The following is a 22,650-nucleotide window of genomic DNA, read 5'->3' on the forward strand; positions in this document are numbered from 1 at the left end:
AAGGAACACTCTGAGTTTATGGCACCCTACAACTAGGCATACTTCTGCCTAGGTGAAATAGAAAGATCCACATATTGGCATGACCCTGTTCAGATATCTTATATGGGGAAGAGGGAATCTTTGTGTTTTTTCTACAGGATGCTACAGGAGTGTGCCAGCTGCCTGAGTGGCTGGTGAGACTTGCTGATCCTGGGAGCATGAAGATTCAGCTCTCCTGGTTCGGGTCCCTGGAGTCATTCCTGTGTCCTTGGAGGAATATGGAGGATTCCCACTCATCTTTTGTCATCACAGAAATTCTGGCGTTGCTGCAGTCATTGTGTCCCGTCCCACCGCGGCCTGAACTCCGACCCTCTGTGCACTGCTGCTTGCTGGAAGCTGCTGTGGACTGGGGAACTCTGCCCTGGTTTTGCAGATCTCAGACATGGTCCCATTGTCTGCTGGTTGTTCCAGAGATCCTGAACTGTCCTGGGAAAGACCTTGGCACTTTGGCTGCTATTGTAGCAGCCATTACTGCTGCAGGCATTGTGTCTGCAGTGTCTGGAGTTACCTGCCCCCAAGTCTATTGTTAGGCAAGCACAGTGGTCCCCGGAAGACTGTTGCCTCTTTGTTATAGGAGGATATCTTGCAGTGTAGTGATTCACCTTATATCCCTGGGCATTTCCCAAACTCCCCCACCCTAGGCTTCAGTTCCTGCTTCTATTCCTGCCTCAGAGCTTTAAATGCTGTACATTTCTCTCAATAAACGAGACCTTGACAACAGAACTTTTGCTTGGTCTCCTTCTTCTCTTCACCCCCATTTTGGCCCACAGGTAGAAAGCCTCTTCGGGACCCTGAATAACTGGGTCAATGCCACACAGCACAACTTCTCTTTCTTGCTCTACTTCTCTCTGTCTTTCTTTCTCTATTTTTGTCTCTCTTTCTCTACTCCTGTGTATTCTCTTATTCCTAAGCTGTTCTCATGTGAATTGGGCATATTTTATCTGTGATACATTCTGTCATTTTTTTCTTTGAATTACTACTTTATCTGGCCCTCAATTATATGACATTTACAAACATGGCTACTTCCTTATATAAACTAACCTTACAATGTACAATCATTTTGCTAATATTTATCTACCTGGACCTATTGGATGTAAAGAATTAACCTTTCAGGATGCCTATATTTATGGCAGAATCTTTCTGACATTTCATATATGATGTCCTGTGTCTCAAAGATGAGGGTATTAGAATAAAATTATTCTACACATTTTCTAGGAGGTTGAAAGATTCAACGTACATCTTATTTTATGATCCCATTAGCAGCCATCAGTCCAAAACACAAAATCACTAAAACAAATCCTAGTTGCATAAGGTAGGGTGGGAAGATATCCCAGTGATTAAGCAGGCAGGAAATGTTAGAGAGACGTGGGTAGAAGATTGTTTATTGGTCTACATTTATGGCTTGCTCAGCCTGTGTTTTTATAGAAGCTAGAACAATAAACCCAGGAGTGGGACAACCTACAGTGAGCTGGGCCCTCCAAGAAAATTATTGATCAAGAAAGTGCCCACAGGCTTTTTCGTTGGACAATCTTATGAAGAGTTTTTTCTCAGTTAAGATTTCTTCTTCCAAGTTATCTCTAGTTTTATATCACGTTGATAAAAAACCTTCTTATATAGTTTGTAGGTGAGAGTTTGTGGGTGGATATCTCTAAACTTATGTATTGAAGTGATATCATTAAAAATTTTACAATAGAATGGCTAATAATAACCTTGGTGTGCGTCTTTCTTTAATCCCGCAGGCTTTCACCCGATTCTCGGGACCAGGTCGGTGTGGGCATTGGGCACCGACAGTGTATGTCAGTGAAATTATGTGTGTATATGTGTTTCTGCATGCCCACAGATATTATATGTTTCATAATATGGTATTAAAGAGGACAATGTCTTAATCTGAAGAAATGCTTTAGATTGTAGCACACACCAGCAAGAAAACATTCCTTTTTTGGCATGGGGTAGCAATTGGGCTTGCAACAATAAATTATGAAATATACTAGGAAGAGTGAAATAGCTCAGTAGGTAAAGATATTTGTTGCCAAGGCAGTTAACCTTGATTTGGTCCTTGGGACATACACAACGGAAGGAGGAAATGAATGCCATAAATTGGACTCTGTCATCCACATGTGTGCAATCACATGCAGAACCAAGCAAATACTCACCTAAAAGAATCAGAAAATTAGAATTCTATAAATATAGGACTTAAAAATATGCATAAATTAAAGTAAGGAAATAGGTTGACATGAGATATGGTAAGAATTCTGTAAAGCTGATACATACCCAGACTTAGAGAAAGTATCCCTATACATATGTGTCTTCCGTTTCACCCCTTTCTGAAGCAAGAAAAAATTACATACATGGAATTTCTGCTTAGTATTACAGAGCAACAGAACATAATATTGAGAATTAAAAGAAGAATACGTATATAGTTCATATGAAGGCAACTTGGTCTTGCAGAGATAAGCTAAACAACTCCTGTATACTATAAGTTCAGACTCATGAACATGTATTACTCAGATTGATGAATCAAAAAACTTAAATATGGGGCATGTAGATTCCAGAGACTTTTCCACAGTGGTATTGTGTAACCAGGGTGACCAGACAATAGCACTTGTATTTGTATCACTTAGATTTATAGGGACCTTTCCTTGCATGGTGGAGGAATAGGCATCTACACTGAAATGTACTATATGTAACTAGAGAAATAAAACAAAATGTTCTCCTTTATAACCAAATCAGGAATACGACTAGGAGATTCCAGGTTTCTTAGTCACATCGTGAAATAGAATCAAGTGACCTTGTTCCAATATTCTTCATTCTTTCTGAGATATGAGGTAGAGGATGAAAGAAAATACCCCAACAACCTGGGTTTAGGGTAATATGTTAGTTAAAAATGTCAAGTGTATACCGAATACCTTCTACGAAGCCACAATTACTCTTATACCTAAACCACACAAAGACACAACAAAGAAAGAGAACTTCAGACTAATTTCCCTTATGAATATCGACGCAAAAATACTCAACAAAATTCTGGCAAACCGAATCCAAGAGCACATCAAAACAATCATCCACCATGACCAAGTAGGCTTCATCCCAGGCATGCAGGGATGGTTTAATATACGGAAAACCATAAACGTGATCCATTACAAAAACAAACTGAAAGAACAAAACCACATGATCATTTCATTAGACGCTGAGAAATCATTTGACAAAATTCAACACCCCTTCAGGATAAAAGTCCTGGAAAGAATAGGAATTCAAGGCCCATACCTAAACATAGTAAAAGCCATATACAGCAAACCAGTAGCTAACATTAAACTAAATGGAGAGAAACTTGAAGCAATCCCACTAAAATCAGGGACTAGACAAGGCTGCCCACTCTCTCCCTACTTATTCAATATAGTTCTTGAAGTTCTAGCCAGAGCAATCAGACAACAAAAGGAGATCAAGTGGATACAGATCGGAAAAGAAGAAGTCAAAATATCACTATTTGCAGATGATATGATAGTATATTTAAGTGATCCCAAAAGTTCCACCAGAGAACTACTAAAGCTGATAAACAACTTCAGCAAAATGGCTGGGTATAAAATTAACGCAAATAAATCAGTTGCCTTCCTCTATACAAAAGAGAAACAAGCTGAGAAAGAAATTAGGGAAACGACACCCTTCATAATAGACCCTAATAATATAAAGTACCTCGGTGTGACTTTAACCAAGCAAGTAAAAGATCTGTATAATAAGAACTTCAAGACTCTGAAGAAAGAAAATGAAGAAGACCTCAGAAGATGGAAAGATCTCCCATGCTCATGGATTGGCAGGATTAATATAGTAAAAATGGCCATTTTACCAAAAGCAATCTACAGATTCAATGCAATCCCCATCAAACTACCAATCCAATTCTTCAAAGAGTTGGACAGAACAATTTGCAAATTCATCTGGAATAACAAAAACCCAGGATAGCTAAAACTATCCTCAACAATAAAAGGACTTCAGGGGAATCACTATCCCTGAACTCAAGCAGTATTACAGAGCAATAGTGATAAAAACTGCATGGTATTGGTACAGAGACAGACAGATAGACCAATGGAATAGAATTGAAGACCCAGAAATGAACCCACACACCTATGGTCACTTGATTTTTGACAAAGGAGCCAAAACCATCCAATGGAAAAAAGATAGCATTTTCAGCAAATGGTGCTGGTTCAACTGGAGGTCAACATGTAGAAGAATGCAGATCGATCCATGCTTATCACCCTGTACAAAGCTTAAGTCCAAGTGGATCAAGGAACTCCACATCAAACCAGACACACTCAAACTAATAGAAGAATAACTAGGGCAGCATCTGGAACACATGGGCACTGGAAAAAATTTCCTAAACAAAACACCAATGGCTTATGCTCTAAGATCAAGAATCGACAAATGGGATCTCATAAAACTTCAAAGCTTCAGTAAGGCAAAGGACACTGTGGTTAGGACAAAATGGCAACCAACAGATTGGGAAAAGACCTTTACCAATCCTACAACAGATAGAGGCCTCATATCCACAATATACAAAGAACTCAAGAAGTTAGACCGCAGGGAAACAAATAACCCAATTAAAAAATGGGGTTCAGAGCTAAACAAAGAATTCACAGCTGAGGAATGCCGAATGGCTGAGAAACTCCTAAAGAAATGTTCAACATCTTTAGTCATAAGGGAAATGCAAATCAAAACAACCCTGAGATTTCACCTCACACCAGTGAGAATGGCTAATATCAAAAACTCAGGGGACAACAGATGCTGGCGAGGATGTGGAGAAAGAGGAACACTCCTCTATTGTTGGTGGGATTGATAATGGTACAAGCATTCTGGAAATCCATCTGGAGGATCCTCAGAAAATTGGACATTGAACTGCCTGAGGATCCAGCTATACCTCTCTTGGGCATATACCCAAAAGATGCCCCAACATATAAAAAAGACACGTGCTCCACTATGTTCATTGCAGCCTTATTTATAATAGCCAGAAGCTGGAAAGAACCCTGATGCCCTTCAACAGAGGAATGGATACAGAAAATGTGGTACATCTACACAATGGAATATTACTCAGCTATCAAAAACAACGAGTTTATGAAATTCATAGGCAAATGGTTGGAACTGGAAAACATCATCCTGAGTGAGCTAACCCAATCACAGAAAGACATACATGGTATGCACTCATTGATAAGTGGCTATTAGCCCAAATGCTTGAATTGCCCTAGATGCCTAGAACAAATGAAACTCAAGAAGGATGATCAAAAAGTGAATGCTTCACTCCTTCTTTAAAAGGGGAACAAGAATACCCTTGGCAGGGAAGAAAGAGGCAAAGATTAAAACAGAGACTGAAGGAACACTCATTCAGAGCCTGCCCCACATGTGGCCCATACATATACAGCCACCCAATTAGACAAGATGGATGAAGCAAAGAAGTTCCGACCGACAGGAGCCGGATGTAGATCGCTCCTGAGAGACACAGTCAGAATACAGCAAATACAGAGGCGAATGCCAGCAGCAAACCACTGAACTGAGAATAGGACCCCCGTTGAAGGAATCAGAGAAAGAACTGGAAGAGCTTGAAGGGGCTCGAGACCCCATATGTACAACAATGCCAAGCAACCAGAGCTTCCAGGGACTAAGCCACTACCTAAAGACTATACATGGACTGACCCTGGACTCTGACCTCATAGGTAGCAATGAATATCTTGGTAAGAGCACCAGTGGAAGGGGAAGCCCTGGGTCCTGCTAAGACTGAACCCCCAGTGAACGTGATTGTTGGGGGGAGGGCGGCAATGGGGGGAGGGTTGGGAGGGGAACACCCATAAGGAAGGGGAGGGGGGGGATGTTTGCCCGGAAACTGGGAAAGGGAATAACACTCGAAATGTATATAAGAAATACTCAAGTTAATAAAAAAAATAAATAAATGCAATTATGAAAAAAAAGAATAAAGCTGTTCCCGGAAAAAAAAAAAAAAGAATGTTAGCTTTTAAATCTTTGATAAAGGTATATTCCATATAATGGCCAGAATTTAGATACAGAGTAAGTTACTGGAGGGGAGATTTTTAGAAGAAGGTCAGGAAAGGGCCATAATTGTCAGTCGAGAAAGGGTATCACCGAGTTACTCCTTTGTGTTGGTTGCCTCTTCTACCAGCTCTATCTACTCTTCCTGGGTCTAGTCTCTGGAATGAATGAGTAGTTTTCCCTGTGGGTTGGTGAAGATATCTGGAAATTTTAATTTTTATATACTTTTAGCTATGAACTCCCTGTCTGAAGACTTATCTGCTGTGGTGATTTGAATAGGAATGACCACCATAGGCTCATATGCTTGAATCCTTGTCGTATAAGGAGTGGCACTATTAGGAGGTGGGGCCTTGGAGTATGTGTGGCCATGTTGGAGGAAGTGTGTCAATGGGAAAGTGGGCTGTGAAGTCTTTATATTCAAGCTATGACCAGTGTCAACACAGTCTCCTGCTCCTGCCTTCAGATGAAGATGTAGAACTCTCAGCTCCTTATCCAGCACGATGCCTCCCTAAATGCTGCTGTGCTTCCCGCCATGGTGATAATGGACTAAATTTCTGAGAGTGTAAGCCAGCCCAATGCCAGTTTTCCTTATCAAAGTTGACTCAGTAACAGTGTCTCTTCACAGCAATAAAACTGTAAGACACCTATTCACCTAATTTTTTTTGCCCAGTGAGATTGTTCCATCTGTTTCTGGCCCCCAATTATTTATTTACTTAATTAATTTTATTTTCTTTTTTTTATTCCAAATAATTTCTTTCTGAGCTTTCATTTACCCAATCTAGATTTATTCCTTTCTGATCATTTTAGCACTTGTCTTTCTTTATTGAGTATTACTACCCAAATTTTTCTTAATTTTGAGTCTTCTTGATGGTCATAGTTGTGTATGTTTGCCCCCAATTGACAGCAAATTGCTGTCAATATGTATGTCAGTGTCATTTTTTTTAACCCGTGCAGTTGACAGATACATATTTGTCATTTAAGATCTCTTCATATATCACTGTGCTTGATTGGCTGGTTGTCTTCATACTGGTTTAGATGATTTCACCTTGTTTCTCTGGGTCCATGGCTAATTAATTAATTAATTAACTAATCAATTAACATGAGTACACTGTAGCTGTCTTCAGACACATCAGGATAGGGCATCAGATCCCATTACAGATGGTTGTGAGCCACTGTGTGGTTGTTGGGAATTGAACTCAGGACCTCTTATCCACTGAGCTCTCTCTCCTGCCCAGATCCATGCCTCTTAAGGTATTTGCAATATTAGCCCTCTTTAGTCCTTACTATAGTTCCTTGTTATATAGACATAAAGTAGAGTTACATTTTCATTACTGTATTAATTGTACTGTTGTTGTCTCTGTGATGACTGAATCTAACTATTTTATCTTTTCGTTGAGTTAAAGTTAAGTACTAATAAATCAAGATATTTGCTTAACGAGAGCAGATCACACTGTTTATAATTACAAGTTTTGCTGGTAAAGTGTTATGTCAGAGTGGATTCTGGTACAGCTTTTAGTGTTACCTGTTGAAAATGCAAAAATTTTGTTCAACATACCTTGGCAAATTTAATTTCTTAGACTTTGGTCATATATACTCTGAAATGCTAAGAATGTTAAAAACAAAATCACTGCTTTTTATATTCACTACTTAAGAAACTCCTCAATTCTCTATAGCACCTTATGTAGGAAAAAGCGAAGGAGGAAAAGAGTGCAGTGGTACTATTTTAATTCTTATATTTGGTCTGGTTTCTTTTATCTTTGTTTCCTTCTGGTGTTTGTTTTAGGACATTAAGGTCCTTTCGGATTCTTTCACTAGTAGGGAGGGGCTGACTGTACAAAGACCCTTGGCTTTTTTGGTTTTGAGCCCTTTAGCTCTTTTGACTGTCCTGTATAGCCTTCAGCCTGTGTATTGATGTTACACAGCCTGCAGTGTAAGCAGTTGAGATAGCTGGTCTTGCTACCTGTGTCCTGTGCCCTGTTTAGAAGTGGAGGGATGTTGGAAATCAAAGTGTGCATGGGAAGGTTGACTTGAGAGAGAGATCCCTAGATCAGCCCATTGTTATCTGTGAGAAAGCTTTGGAAAGATACCTGCTGTGTTTTCAGTTGCTAATTTTCAGTTGTGAAGGCCTCATCTCAGGCAACCTTGACTTCCTGTCCTTTTTTTTCTCTCAGATTCAGGAAACCCCAACTATGTTGTGACAATGGCACCACCTTGTGTCCCAGCTCAGGGCTGGTGTGGTACCTCTGGTTGCCTAGGTTTGCTTGGGGCTTGGGCAGGGAGCATCTCAGTTAGCTCTATCTAAACCCTTTAGATTCATGCTTAATTTCCACCCTGAAGCAGCTTTAGAGTGAAGCCCTAGTTGTTAATATTCAGTGGATGGGGGTGGATTTACGTATCAGGTTACTTTGGTTCTAAACCAGACATGGCTTTTTCAATTTGTTACTAAAATTTCCAACCGTAATAGCCCATGTAAAAGACACACAATCCAAATATTTTAATAATAAGTTATATGCCTAGATTGGGCATATCTAATACAATACTAACTTATTTCCCAATTCTAAGACTCCTTATTACTTCTGGTTTCTCCCAGCCACAGGATTCTGGTGCATAGTGGCTTCCTTCACTCCTCTTCCTTCATTCTTTTTCTCCTTCTACCTGCCACTGCCTCCTGAGACTCCAGTCCCACCTTTCGTATCCACTACCCAATCATAGGTTCTAACCTTTTATTGACCTATTAAAGTGGAGAGAAGGTTCACATAGTATCACCTAAGTACATGATGCTCTGCTTGTAGGGTGGGAGCAACCTCTCTTGAGGAACCAATATGAACAATAATATACAAGCAGCATCAAGCCAAACCACTAGAGTTTACTTGTAAGATCTCAGTTTTTAGTACAAAATCCAATAATGTTAGTTGTTTAAATCTGTGTCTTACTATATTTCTTACACAGCTGTTTTCCAAATGTGGGTTTGTCTGGTGTTGTGTACCAGCATAGAGTATTCATAGTTAACAGTGTATTTTCTTGCCACCAATACATGAATTTTTGTTGGATATGCTAAAGAGTCATAATGGTTTTACACAGGAAAGCTAATTGTCAGAATTTTGTTTTGTTTTTGAGTCAGGGTTTTCTGTATAGCCCTGGCTGTCCTGGAACTCACTTTGTAGACCAGGCTGCCTTCAGACTTACAGAGATGTGCCTGCCCTCTATCTCTGAATGCTAGGGTTTAAGTCCTGTGCCCAGCTTGATATTTTTCTTTGTCATTTTCTCTCTCTCTCTCTCTCTCTCTCTCTCTCTCTCTCTCTCTCTCTCTCTCTCTCTCTCTTTCTTTGCCCAAGTCAATGGATTTTATTTGGTCACAGGGTCACAGGCCAGGTATGGCCCCAGCCTTATTTGACCTTCTTTGGTGCTCAGATTGTTCGAGTGGCCGAACTTCTTGTAGCAGTTGACTACACTGTGTGCAGGCATGAGTAGCACTTGTGGCACATCATCTTGTCACAATTGTAATTCTGGACAAGGTGACAAAGGGATGACTCGATGATGCCACTGTGCAGACGCAGCACCAGGTGGAAGGTGGACTCTTTCTGGATGTTGTAGTTGGACAGGGTGTGGCCATCCTCCAAATGTTTGCCATCGAATATCTGCCCTGCTGGTGGGTGGGATGCCTTCCTTGTCTTGGATCATTATTGATGGTGTCACAGGGCTCAATCTCAAGAGTAATGGTCTTGCCCATTAGGGTCTTCATGAAGATCTGCATGTTGGCATCTCCTACTTGGCCTTCTTGTTGAAGAGAAAGAGTGGTTTGGGGCTTTTGTGTTTTTTTTGTTTGTTTGTTTGTTTTGTTTTTTCTTTTTAATACTTAGATCATTTTGTTGACTTCTCGGTGTTTATTGAGGGCTGGTTTGATTTGCATTTTAAATATATTTACTTGGATCTTCCCAGCTTGCTCTGTCATAACAGGCAGGTGTACTTTGATTTGGGACTGAATAGACTTTTTTTTAATTGTTTCCAGTCTGTGTTCTTCTTTCACTGGCCTCTTATGAGTCAGTTTTTCACAGAATTGGCTGTCACAGTGCACGAAAGATTCAGCCAGAGCCTAAGACAGGTAGAAATGAGTGGCAGTTTTAGGACCTGTACCATCATATTTTGGAACACCAGGGGGATTATTAGAATTAATGTTATTATAAAGTAGTCTTATCCAAATAGTTGGGTTATAATAATCCTTATTAACAATCTCTGGTTATTGTAAGTCAGTAATTTTCCTTATGAGATAATATTTACTTTCATCTCCATAAATATAATTGTCATGGGGCAGAACTAGTAACAGCTAATAATGAAAGAACAATTCCCTGTGTATATAGACTTTGTTTTTTTTGTGAACTTCTTTTTGAAATATGTCGAATTATAACAGCAGTATTGTTGGTATCAGGAATTGCCTTGAGCAACAACACTATTTGGTAACTGTTGACATGGAAACAGCCCTACTTTCCCAGTATTCCTTTGGTCCAAATCCCAACTCCACGTGGGAGTAGTTATGTCATATTCCAAATGAAAGGCAGACTTCTTCTGCCCTCATGCTCTCTCTTCTCTTCATTCTTTTCTCTTTTTCTCTCGCCCCTTTCCCTTGTCTTGTTCTCCCATTAAATCTCACTAAGTGGAACTGTTTTAGTTTTGTGTGCTCTATTTTGATGGTTGTGGTGGGTACTTTATTAAAAAGAGATTTCAATAACAACAAGTATGATAATTTAAGAGCTTGGAAATCAGACTGACTGGAAATAAATTCCAATTTGGGCACTCACCAGCTGTTGAACTTATATTACTAATATAAAAGTTGTGGGTGATAGTAATTTTTCCCTATAGTGTTGTGAGAATTAATCTAACTCCTTGTAATCCTCTTGTGTTTTATTACTTATCAACAACATTGGGTAGTAGTAGCCATTGTAATTGCTTCATTAAATAAAATTTGTAGAGTTGTGCAGAATGGAGTTTATCAAAGCTAAATAGGTGAAACTACACATAACTAAATTGTATAATAAGATTTATCTTATAAAATTATAATCTTAAAGGAAGAAGGTTAGAAAGTAGAATAGGAAATAATGCTATGCTATTGTTAGAAATGATTTAACATTCTATCAAAAAACTGAAGAAATGGAAATTCATCTATTAAGGTGGTGTACAGTCCATAATATATTCTACATTATGTTAACATTATTCTTAAATGTGATTTTTTAAAATTGACTAAATATGTTTTTAATGAGAAGAATTAGTTTGAGTTTGAATGCTCCTTTTTTTCCGTTTAGGCAATATGTCAGTATTGAGGGCACCCAGACATCAGAGCTCTGGAAGGCATGTTGATACTGTTTTCTTCTTTGTCTCCTGGGTGTAAGAAGTATAACAAATCTTAAAGAGCTGTATTCTTGTTTGTTTAAAAAAATTGATACATAAGAGAGAGTGTGTGTGTGTGTGTATGTGTCTGTGTGTCTGTGTGTCTGTGTGTGTGTGTGTCTGAAATGATAACAATATATTCTTTCGAAAGTATTTTGTTTTTTCTCAATTAAATTTATTCATTTGTTCAAATTGGCTACCCCTTATTATCACAGGTATTGAGAAATTAGAATAGTACTGCTTTAGTGTACGTTGAAATATACAGAGAGGAGTATGTTAAATTGAGGACTCTGTTATCTCACATAGATGAGAGTTTCTGGATATTTTCTATATCTTTTTATTGCTCATTAAGGGGAATTTTCTGCTATACTGTGTCTTCAGACTTTCTCTTCTGTTCAAATAACTCTCCTCCCTTAATGTAGGTAAACATAATAACTTCTGGGTTTTGGATAATTCTGTATCATTGAGTTGTGTCAACTGGGCAGTCTGTTTTGCAAATGAAATTTCAGGTTTATGTGTGTACTACTTACTCATATTAGAAGCATTTATTTAGCATTTTTCTTTAGTTTTTTCTGGACAAGATAGCTACATTTGCAGTTTCGTTTGAACGTCAGTTTTTCCCTTATGTGAAAATACTAGAAAATTCTAGATTCCCAACAAGGCTTTAGTTGGGAAGTAACTATACCTATACCTAGGTATAGTACCTATACCTAGGTAGTTTTGACTCAGCTCTGAAAGGGATTTTTTGAATGTAAAGGAATTGATTTTATGCTAGGGACACTTACCTTCTGGTCTATTGTTCTTTTTTCTGACTTATGTAGTGAGGCAGGAGAGCTTGTGTGTTATATGTCTCTTTGTTCTGAGCCCCCTGCTCTCTAAATCTACTTATACCTACTTATACCACAATTACAGAAGTCTGATTGTAGTTTTTTGTCTCATTTTCTTCTCCTACAATCTGAACCTGGTATCCGAGTTGCCTGTTTTTCATTTTAAGAAATCAAAGGCTACAGAAAACTGACTCTGCTGCTGTTAGATTGAGTCAGTTCATCAGAGCCATGTTTGTGGAGCAAGCTTTTAATCCTAGTAGGTGAACCTCTATGAATTCCCGGCCAGCCTGGTCTACATAGAACACCTTTTCATCCTGATGCTAACACCCTGCTGGAGTGGCATTATTACCAGAATAAACTGAAAGGAAAAGCAGGTGCACATAAGTTCTTTAAAACAATAGTCCTCCCATGGATGGTCTCTGAATGTTGGTGTTGGAGTTGGTGCATTAGAAGTAAAAGTAAAATTGGAATAATTAGCTCTTTGAAGGCTTTAAGAATGCTAGCGACTGTAGAGAGAGTATCTTGTGCATTTGTATGGATATATCACCTTTCAGTTAAAAAAAATTATGGCCTATAGGAAAGGATAGAATAGAAGGTGGGACATCCGGGAGGCAGAAAGAATTCTGGGATAGAGCCAGGTCGGAGAGACTTGCCCTGGAAAATGTGACCATACAGACCCGTGGTTCCTGGGCACAGGTAATGAGCCACATGGCGGAATGTAGATTTGAGTAAGTGGGTTAGAATTTGTCAGAGAAGAGTCTAGCTCTATGGCCAAGGTATTTGTTAATATATTTTGAGTCTCCGTCTTATTTCTGGGAGCATGGGGCTGGGAGGAAGAACCAGGTCCAAACTTCCACAAGTGACAACATGAATCCAAACAAAATCTAAATCTGAACAATGACCAGTGTATAATTTTGATTTCTGGAACTGGAGGATGATGTTCACCTGGAACTCAATCCCAACTTAGGCTGGGAGTGAAAGCATGATTTCTTCACATTAACTACATGAGCTATTAGCGATTTGGCTTATGTCACCGTGCAGACACTGAAGTTTATGTTCTTCAGTATTTTTTAGAACTTAAAAGCAGACACCATGGTACCTAACCTCGGCTTTCAGGAGATGACACCAAGAGAACAGAACTTTCAAGGGAAGGCTACAGAGCAGGGAACCCCGCTCAAGGAAGGACACAACCACTATTGTAACCAGAGTCTAAATGCCTCATTTGAGTGAGTTGGTTTCTTAGAAAACATATTTCCATAACTGTCTTGGAAAATTAGTCTCTTTACAATCACAAAATCTTCATTTGTTTTACTACCTTGCATTACAGTTCCAAAGAAATTGGCAAGTCTTTCCTATTGGTTTCCTTGTAGAATAAATTGTAAAACCACAAACATTAAAAGAAATCATAGTTTTAGGAACACATTAACGAGAAGATAGACATATAGCACAGTAGAAAGGATCTAGATTTTCGTTTTATCCCAGTTACTTCTGTTTCCTGTTTTGTCAGATTTAAAAAAAACAATGGTTATTTTAGAAACGACCCTGTTGAGGCAAAACAGAATCTGTCCATCTGGATTTCTTTTCAGGAATTAGTCTTTCTTAGTTGCCATCATCTGCTTACACGGTGCACTACGAAGGGTGATTGTAGACACACATTTAAAATTTATATGTGTTTCAGTTTTTCAAGTTTTCTAGGGCTCTTATTAGCTGTTAAATATTTTCAGAAAATTTTGAGATTAGTGATTTGTGTCAGTAGATCTTGGGATAACTTCTTGAGCTTGTTGAGACTTTGTTTTATTGCTTGTGGTCAGTTTCTTCAGCATACTTGTGTACCATGTTGCTTTTTCTTTCTGAATTTCCTTCTTTGTATTATTAAATAGATAAAAATTTAAGTTCTAGAAAGCCAGGGATGTGTAACTGAAGGAAGTACACAGTACGTGTCCCATGCTGAACACTAAGAAAATACTTAGTGATCATCTGTCAAAATGAGGGAAAAAAAACTGTTGTGCATGTTTGGTGGTGTTTCTAAGTTCCTTTGTTGCCCAGTCTGGTGGGTAGACGCCAAGTCAGCTGCTTGTTTTAGTAGTCTCCATCTAGATTTTGACCTGGGTAGATGCTTGTTCTTTGAAAATAGCAGGAAACTAATCTTCTTTTGTCTTGCTTTCCATCACTGGCTGGCCAAGCATGGTTTTGCAGCAGAATATTTTCTTTGCTTACTTAATTAGCTGCATCTTATTAACCACTGGATTTTTAAAATATTTGACATCCTTTTATAATTCATATTTTTTTCATTTCTTTTGGATGGGCCACCAGATGTCAAATATTAGAGGAAATGTTTAAGTTCCACAAAATGAAATATTCCTTTCCTTTAAAAAAGTGGTCATAATACCTTGATACTATATCCTTGTTTTAACTTTATGACATTCATTTTTGTATCTTAAGGTCTTTGACCCATTTGGAGCCTGTAAAAGTATTTGCTAGATATAGAAGGACTAGATTGTCTTTTACTAAATTTACAACCAAACCTGTGCCTAAAACTCCTTTTCCAATGCCTTTCTTCTACTTTTTTCCAATATCACATTCTCTGAGTCATTATAAGACATTGCACAAAAATTAAACGTACTAAGAGTCATTTAAGAAGTTAGTATCTTTGACTTTTACACATTAGCTCTATAAAAATTAGGTCTAATATTGACTTGTATTGTTAGATGAAGCATCTTTCGTGTTTTTTGGAAACTGATTTCTTGTTCCTTATATTAAGAAATTAGGTCAATGTAACCAGAGCATTTGATCCATCTGTGACTTCCTTTGTGTGCTGTTTCCTGAATCATCTCTTTGATGATTCTGTTTAGAGCTATTTAATCTCTGCACATGTTTGGGGCCTTTTACAAACCCTTCCTGGATTCCCAGGATGCAGATGTTTTCTGCGCTGTTAGCAACTTTACTTTTCATTCTACAGGAGCAACAATTTAAATTCTATTAGTCACAGACTGACTATCAGTGATTACTCTTTCAAAATTTTGTGTCATGGTCTCTGATTTCTCCAACTATTCCTCCACATCCTTTCTCCATGTGCTTGTCTAGTTTGCCCTCCAGAGAGGACTGTGTATCCTTGTATTTTCACGAATCTCACATAGAGTAGCTCACTCTGCTTGTGGAGAGACCCATGCACTCTGCTGCACTGTGGAGCATGTCAGCTAGCCCAGTGAAGAGGAACACTCTGGTGTTGCCTCTCAGGCCATGGCAGTGGGGGTGCATGGCCCACACTCAGTAGTCAAAGATGAACTATGCATTATTTCCAAGTGAGATTCTTATTTTAAAAGTCTTTAAAATATAACGGTTATGTAATAACTTCCTTTTAAAGCTTAATTCATGGTTGTAACTTTGGAATATAATATATCATGGCTGTTGTCTTTGCTTAGTGGCATTTTCTGTTGGTTTGTTATTGATGACCCTTAAATTCTTGCAGATTAAATAGTGGACTGTTGTGAAAATACTGGATAATCTGCTCAGTTTGTCTTGAGTTTGTAAGAATGTGACACATCCTTACATTTTACCAGAAGCCATAGCTATGGGTGCTAGGATCTGAAAATATCTGTATGGGCTGTGTATTAGGTAAAGATGTTGATGGTTATTGGTCAGATAAGGAAAAGTTATTCGTGGGGTTGGCATGGTGCTTCTTGTATTTAAATGCTCCCTACATACTGGCTCCCAAGATCTGGAAGCCCTGAGGAACAGATCCTCAGGTACCCCAAGTGATGCTTTGTAAACTTTGCTTCTTAGTTTAACTCATCAAAAGTGGATAGAGTCTGTGATTAGGCAATAGAAGAAGAAAGGTGGGACTTGAGGATGGAGTGGAGGGTCTCAAGAGAGAAGAGAAGGGGGAACAAGAGAGGAGACCAAGGGAGGAGAAAGCCACCATGTGAGGAGATGGACCCTGAGCATATGTCCTGGAAAAAACAGCAAGTAACAAGGGACATTATGGCATGGAAATAGGGTAGTATAGCTGTAAACCTGCCCAATTAGGCTTATGACTTGTAAATAAAGTACCTGGATTGTGTGTCTTTTATTTGGACTAGTTAGAGTGTTTAATTCCTTTTTTAATTGGTGCCTTTGACCCTGAGATTAAGTCTCATGCTCTACTGAAATGAAGTTAGATATTGTACTGTGTATTTCTGGTGGTGCAATAACTTTGCTGTTTTTCATAGAACATTGAGGTGTTTCAATATGTGTGAAAAAGAGGCAGTGAGTAGTTTTTTAAACTCTGTGCTACTGCAGTGTACACAGAATAGCTTTGTTTGGAATTAGCTAAAGTGATAGATTTGGGTCTTGCTTTACAAACAGTGTTGTTTGTAGCAGAAAAAGTTCTATAAAACCACACATCATGCTTAACCTAATAGTATTATCGACAGCAATGACCAATTTCTTTAATATACTAATCCATTATTAATGGACTTCTTTATGGTTCAGGTGCCGGGCACATTTATACATCTGGGTGAGATTGCAAATTTGGTTTGGATATTACAAATGCTGGTAAGCTGTTTTTCTATCGAAACTGGAATTATGTTCTGTAAAGCAGTTACTACTGACAAAAATTGAGCTCAGGTTTTTTAGTTGAAGGTGCACTTGTTTCATGACAAGTAGAAAATAATGCTGTTAGACTGTTTTTACCTGTGTATAAAAGAAATACTTTAATGTTTAAGATAAAGTGTCATTATAGTATATAAAAATGTTTATATAATGTGCATATATTTGTGTGTGTGTGTGTGTGTGTGTGTTTGCACGCATGTATGGATGGATGTACTGTATAGATGAGATCATCTAGTTACACTGACTTAGTTTCTGGATATGGGAAACAGGAAACCAAACTTTCTAAAAATGATTGGTAAGTTTTTGTTTAATCAAATGGCTGGCAGAAACTTGAAATTTCTTTAACATATTAGCTGTAAGTTCTATAGAAAGTTCTTTTAGGAAAGAAAAAATAACCATTCCAAGAAACTTCTTTTCTGTTTTTCCTATTATAGTGAGCTGCATAGTTCTCCTAAGCAAGGAGGTAGACTTCATCCTCCTTACCACTTCCACCCTTGCCTACCCCAGGGACTGTCTGACAAGGTAAACAGAATGGTTTACATTTATTAAAACATGATACCGTGAGTTTATAGTGACGCGTTTTTGTCTGAACACTGCTGAAAAATAAAAAATCAATTTTACTTGTTTTTGTACTAAGTATGGCCATTCATGCAGGTGTTTGGAACCTAAATATTTGCACCTGAAAATAATAGAAACCATATTTCCTTAATAACATTTAAGGAAAATATATTTTTTTTTCGGAGCTGGGGACCGAACCCAGGGCCTTGCGCTTCCTAGGCAAGCGCTCTACCACTGAGCTAAATCCCCAACCCCAGGAAAATATATTTTAACATAATGATTAAATCTTATTTTAATGCAGACCTAATATCAGATTCATCAGTGAGTAAGAATCCCAATTCTACGCAAAGAAATTGAATTGATTCTGTTTTTTTCTAGAGATGAAATTGCTTCTTGTGGCTATGAAGGTAGGTATGGAGAAGCTAAGTGAGTTCTATTTCTTAATGGATAGATGATTTTTTTTATATTTTTAGAAAAATTAAGCCTAGCAAGTCAGTTCTACAATTTCCACTTATGAAATATATATTACAAAGGAAATATTTTAGTCTGAGTCCTTCATCTATACTACCATGTAAAGAATTTTAAATAACATAATAGTCCCTAGTGATCCTCCGGTGAAAACCATAATAATAATAATAATAATAATAATAATAATAATAATAATAACAGTAATAGGCATTGTCATGTTTAGCTTCCTTGAGGTATAAAATGATAAGAAATTGAAAGCTATATTTTTCTTTTTCTTTTTCTTTTTCTTTTTCTTTTTTTATTTGTATGGCATTGGCGAGGCATTATTTGTCAGTCTTTACAAATAAGAAAAACTCGCCTCACAACTGTTCATAACTGCCCTTCTGGGCAGTCTGTCTCTTCACGGACACAGTCACATATATTCAAGAAAACACACAGAAAATTAAGCTGAAACTCGATTTCCTTTTAAATTAAAAGTAAACGATTTTCTACTATTGCTGATGACCAATGTTGGCATCTGTGTGGTGGGTAAAATGAGGCAGGCAGCCATTGGGAGTCAGTGCTTAAAGCTATTGATTGGGGTGGATCCAGACACCTATGGGGATGCTGCAACAGGCAGCCAGCGACTAGAGATGTTACTCAACAGACAGTTTTCTGAGGGAGCAAAGCTTAAGTTACTGGGGGTTGGCACTCTCTATGATCAGCGAAAAACCTATGAACTCTTAACTCCTTGGGGTCAGTGAGAAAGACCAGGGAAGAGAGAAAATTCACACACACACACACACACACACACACAGAGTTGATGGTAGAAGGAACAGTTTCCATCATATACATTAATGAACCTTTTGCATTGTCTTTTACTTTTCCATAATGGGTATTGCTTACAATTGTGTTGCTGCAGATTTGGTTTTACCACAGGCTTCTTTGATGCTCTGAGCTGCTTTGATTTTAATTTCTGCTCCTCTCTGTATTAGCTTCTCACCCCTCGGCCCTCCGTCTCCTGAAGTTCAGACTGGGCGGCGTCCGGCGGTCGTCCACGCCCGGTGGGTCTGCGTGGGCCTAGGTCTCCCTGTCCACCGGCGCCTCGGGCTGGCCACCCTTCTCGTGGCTCATTCCTGCTCGTTCCAGCGCTCTCGCTCCCGTCCTCGCCTGCTCTCCCCACCATGGGGACACATCAGCGGGGCCTGGTCGGGTGCCTGCCTGGGCGGGAGAGGGGCCATGTTGCCCTGGTCGGTCATCCTGCCTCCTGTCTGGTGGGAGGCGGGCCCCGCCCACTGGGTCCGTGCATTCGCCTCTGCCACGCACCCACCATTGCGCGCAGAGAGAGCAACCTGCCAGAGTCGGATTGGGGATGGCGGATAACGCACCCGCCTGGGCTGGTCTCAGGTACCTCTCCTCCCCCCCTCTCTCTTGTGGGGCCCGTCCGCTCGGGCACCAGCTGGCGTGACGGTGTGGCGTCCGTGCGAAGACGGGACTTGTCCCCGGGATGTGGGAGCTGGCCGGGTTAGAGAGGTCGCAGGCCCCAGCCTGAGACCCCGGCACCCTCTCGCTCTCCTCTCCGTCTGTCCGCCCGCGGCCACGCGCGCCCTCCTTTCCTCCTTCCCCTGTCAACCGCGACCTCAGATCAGACGTGGCGACCCGCTGAATTTAAGCATATTTCTCAGCAGAGGAAAAGAAACTAACCAGGATTCCCTCAGTAATGGCGAGTGAACAGGGAAGAGCCCAGTGCCGAATCCCCGCCGCGTGCCGTGTGCGTGAAATGTGGCGTAAGGAAGACCCACTCCCCGGCAACGCTCGTGGGGGCCCAAGTCCTTCTGATCAAGGCCGAGCCCTTGGACGGTGTGAGGCCAGTAGCGGGCCCAGGCGTGCCGGGCCCAGATCTTCCTGGAGTCGGGTTGCTTGGGAATGCAGCCCAATGTGGGTGGTAAACTCCATTTAAGGCCAAATACCGGCACGAGACCGAAAGCCAACAAGTACAGTAAGGAAAAGTTGAAAAGAACTTTGAAGAGAGTTCAAGAGGGCGTGAAACCGTTAAGATGTAAACGGGTGTGGTCAGCGCAGTCCGCCCAGAGGATTCAACCCAGAGAGGGGCGTTCAACTGTGCAGGTGATCCCGGGGGATCTTTCCCACTTCCCGTTCCTCCGGACCCCTCCACCCGCGCGTTTTTCTCCCCCCGCCAAGCGTCCCGCCCTCGCTGTCCCCGTTTCTCCCAACAGGGTGGTAGGCGGGCGCTCAGGCGGTGGGCGCGGGTGCGCAGGTGCTTCCGGAAGGGGGGGGGGATTGGTGGGTGACCGCCCCTCCCCCCATGTTTGGCGGCTGGCCGCAGCCAGGCGCCCTTCCACCAAGGCGGTGCGCAGAAACCGGCTAAGGGACCACTGGGAAGGCCCTACGGGGAAGGTGACTGGGGGGGAGGGTGGTGCGGTGCGGTATCACCTGGGGGCCCCAGACCACCCCGTCCCGAGTGTTACAGCACCTCCTCTCCATACAGAAGACACTGACAGACAGACTGACAGACACACACACACACAAACACACACACAAATACATATTTAAGTATTTAAAATGATGTTTAAAAAAAACAGTCTTCCTGTTTAAAGGGAAGTTGGCTGACAGAACGTTTTTGTGGTTTTTTTATCCTCTTTTTTACCAAATAGGTGGTAGATCTGTTGGCCCTTTTATTGAAAGCCAAAGTATTAAGTTTCAACTTTTCCCATTATGTTCCTTTCACGAAAACCAGGGAGTGTTGTTTCTTTGGCTTTTCCTTTTTGAAACAAAATGAAAGGAGCTCTACCAGTTGGCCTAGTTTCCGTGTTCCTTTTCCCTCTGCCATGGTATGCTCGATGAAATAAAGTAAATAAATGAAGATTCTAGTTATTTATTTGTTTGGGAGACCCGAACCCTCTCTCAAGAGATACTTCCATCTCCCCCCTCCACACACACAAGGCCTCCTCCCTGTATGTGGGGGAAGGGGGAGGGGTGGACAGGAGCTAGCTGAGAGGGGGTGGGGTGGGGCTGGAGAATGTGCATGTCCCTGAAGGACTGTCAGGGAAATACTGCTGCTGCCCTAGCATGCTTTGCTTCAGCGCTGAGCCAGGCGGTGCCTCTTTAGGGGGGGCAAGTTTTCTGCCTGAAATCAGTGAGTGATGATTTCAGTTGTGAATGTCTGATCCCTCGCTGTCCTTTCAGTGCTCTGGCTCATGGCAAATGACTGAAGAAAACCTTAGTTAGACTCACACCCAGCTGTTTGGAAATGGTAATAGAATTGATAGCACACCCTCAAGGAAAGAGGAAGACTCTTTTTGCTCATTCCCAGCCTCGCCCTGCCAGCTCTGGATTTCTAAGTAAGGCTGAATCTGGACCATATTTACAAGATTTGGCATTTCTGATTCATGTTTAATGTTTAGTTAAATAAAGCTTGTGAAGGGCTGGAGAGATGGCTCCAAGGTTGAGAGCACTCACTGCTCTGTTCTTCCAGAGGTCCTGAATTTCATTGCACAGAAACCATATAGTGGCTCACAACCCTCTGCAAAGGGATATCCCATGTACTCTACTGCCGTGTGTATATGAAAAGGGCTTTAGTATACTCATATAAATGAAAATAAATAAACAAACCTTTAAAAGAATGAAACAAAATGAAGCTTGCAAAGAAATTGAGCATCTTATATGCCAGGCACGTCTATCCACTCATTTTATTTTATTTCGTGTGTGTAAAACATAACCACAGAGATGGTTCCCCTTTTATTAATCTCGATAGCACAATTGGGACAGAAGTGCAAACTATCATCTACCTATCTGGGAGTGGAGTGGTTGGATACAGGGAGATGGAACATTTGTAGTTAGTAAAGTTCTGCTGTCGGGTTTTTTTCCTTTCCTTTTTGGATAGATATCGGGAGCTTTTTTTTTTTTTTTAAAGTACAAATTTTGTTTTCTGTGTGACATTCTGATCATAGTTTCCCATCGCAGATCTCTTGCCAGATCCTTCCTCCCCATCCACCACCCTGTTCTACCCCAGGCCTGCCCTTATATGTGGTTGATGCATACCCAGGTGAATCTCCATTGGAGAAAGCACAATATTCCCATCTCCTATGACTGTCAATGGCAGATGACTTAAATGCCAGTGACTTCGGACTTGACTCCATTTTTCCCTTGGAGAACTGGGTTTGGATCTGTTGAACGAAGGCAGGCCCTGGGTTTTGAAACAAACAAACAAACAAACACACCAAAAAATATTTAAAGAAGGTAACAACTGCCTGCACGCCAAGAGACTGTTGACTCCTCTTTGGAGCTAGTAAGATGTGAAACTTGCTTAATAAAGTAGAATCCACACAGCACAAAGGGAACACTTTAACAAATTATGAGGAAGAGAGAGGAGAGAGGAGAGAGAGAGAGAGAGAGAGAGAGAGAGAGAGAGAGAGAGATCTGTTTATCTCCCTCCTCTAGTTTTTCAGACTAGAGATTTCATCTTCCTCTGTCTCTGGTGCTGGTGGCTTGGGGGGATTTGGATAGGGATATGAAGAAAAAAAGTCTTGAGTGCTGATTTTAACTATCTCTCTCTCTCTCTCTCTCTCTCTCTCTCTAGAACACACTCTCTCTCTCTCTCCCTCTGCCCCTCTCCCTCTCCTTCTCCCTCTCCCTCTCTCTCTCTCTCTCTCTATCTACACACACACACACACACACACACACACACACACACACACACATAGACACTTCCTAGGATGAAAGAAAAAAATGAAAAGGAAGGCACCCATGGTGATGCATGAGT

At 40.4% G+C, this 22,650-nt stretch overlaps 2 long non-coding RNA genes and 1 pseudogene across 2 annotated transcripts; 2 read left to right on the forward strand and 1 right to left on the reverse strand.

Moving 5' to 3' along the window:
* LOC148006609 (uncharacterized) overlaps positions 1-22,650 on the forward strand; it is a 2,902,548-nt pseudogene that overhangs the window by 1,044,258 nt on the left and 1,835,640 nt on the right.
* On the reverse strand, positions 18,718-19,621 carry LOC134485557 (uncharacterized). The gene is made up of 2 exons (XR_015673250.1): positions 19,572-19,621; positions 18,718-19,088 (listed from the first exon to the last, which is right to left on the reverse strand). It is a non-coding gene; the product is annotated as an uncharacterized LOC134485557 (long non-coding RNA).
* On the forward strand, positions 19,173-20,751 carry LOC147995892 (uncharacterized). The gene is made up of 2 exons (XR_015673131.1): positions 19,173-19,274; positions 19,553-20,751. It is a non-coding gene; the product is annotated as an uncharacterized LOC147995892 (long non-coding RNA).

This window comes from Rattus norvegicus, chromosome 2 (assembly GCF_021556685.1).
Source record: "Rattus norvegicus strain SHRSP/BbbUtx chromosome 2, alternate assembly SHRSP_T2T, whole genome shotgun sequence".
Taxonomy (NCBI): Eukaryota; Metazoa; Chordata; class Mammalia; order Rodentia; family Muridae; genus Rattus; species Rattus norvegicus.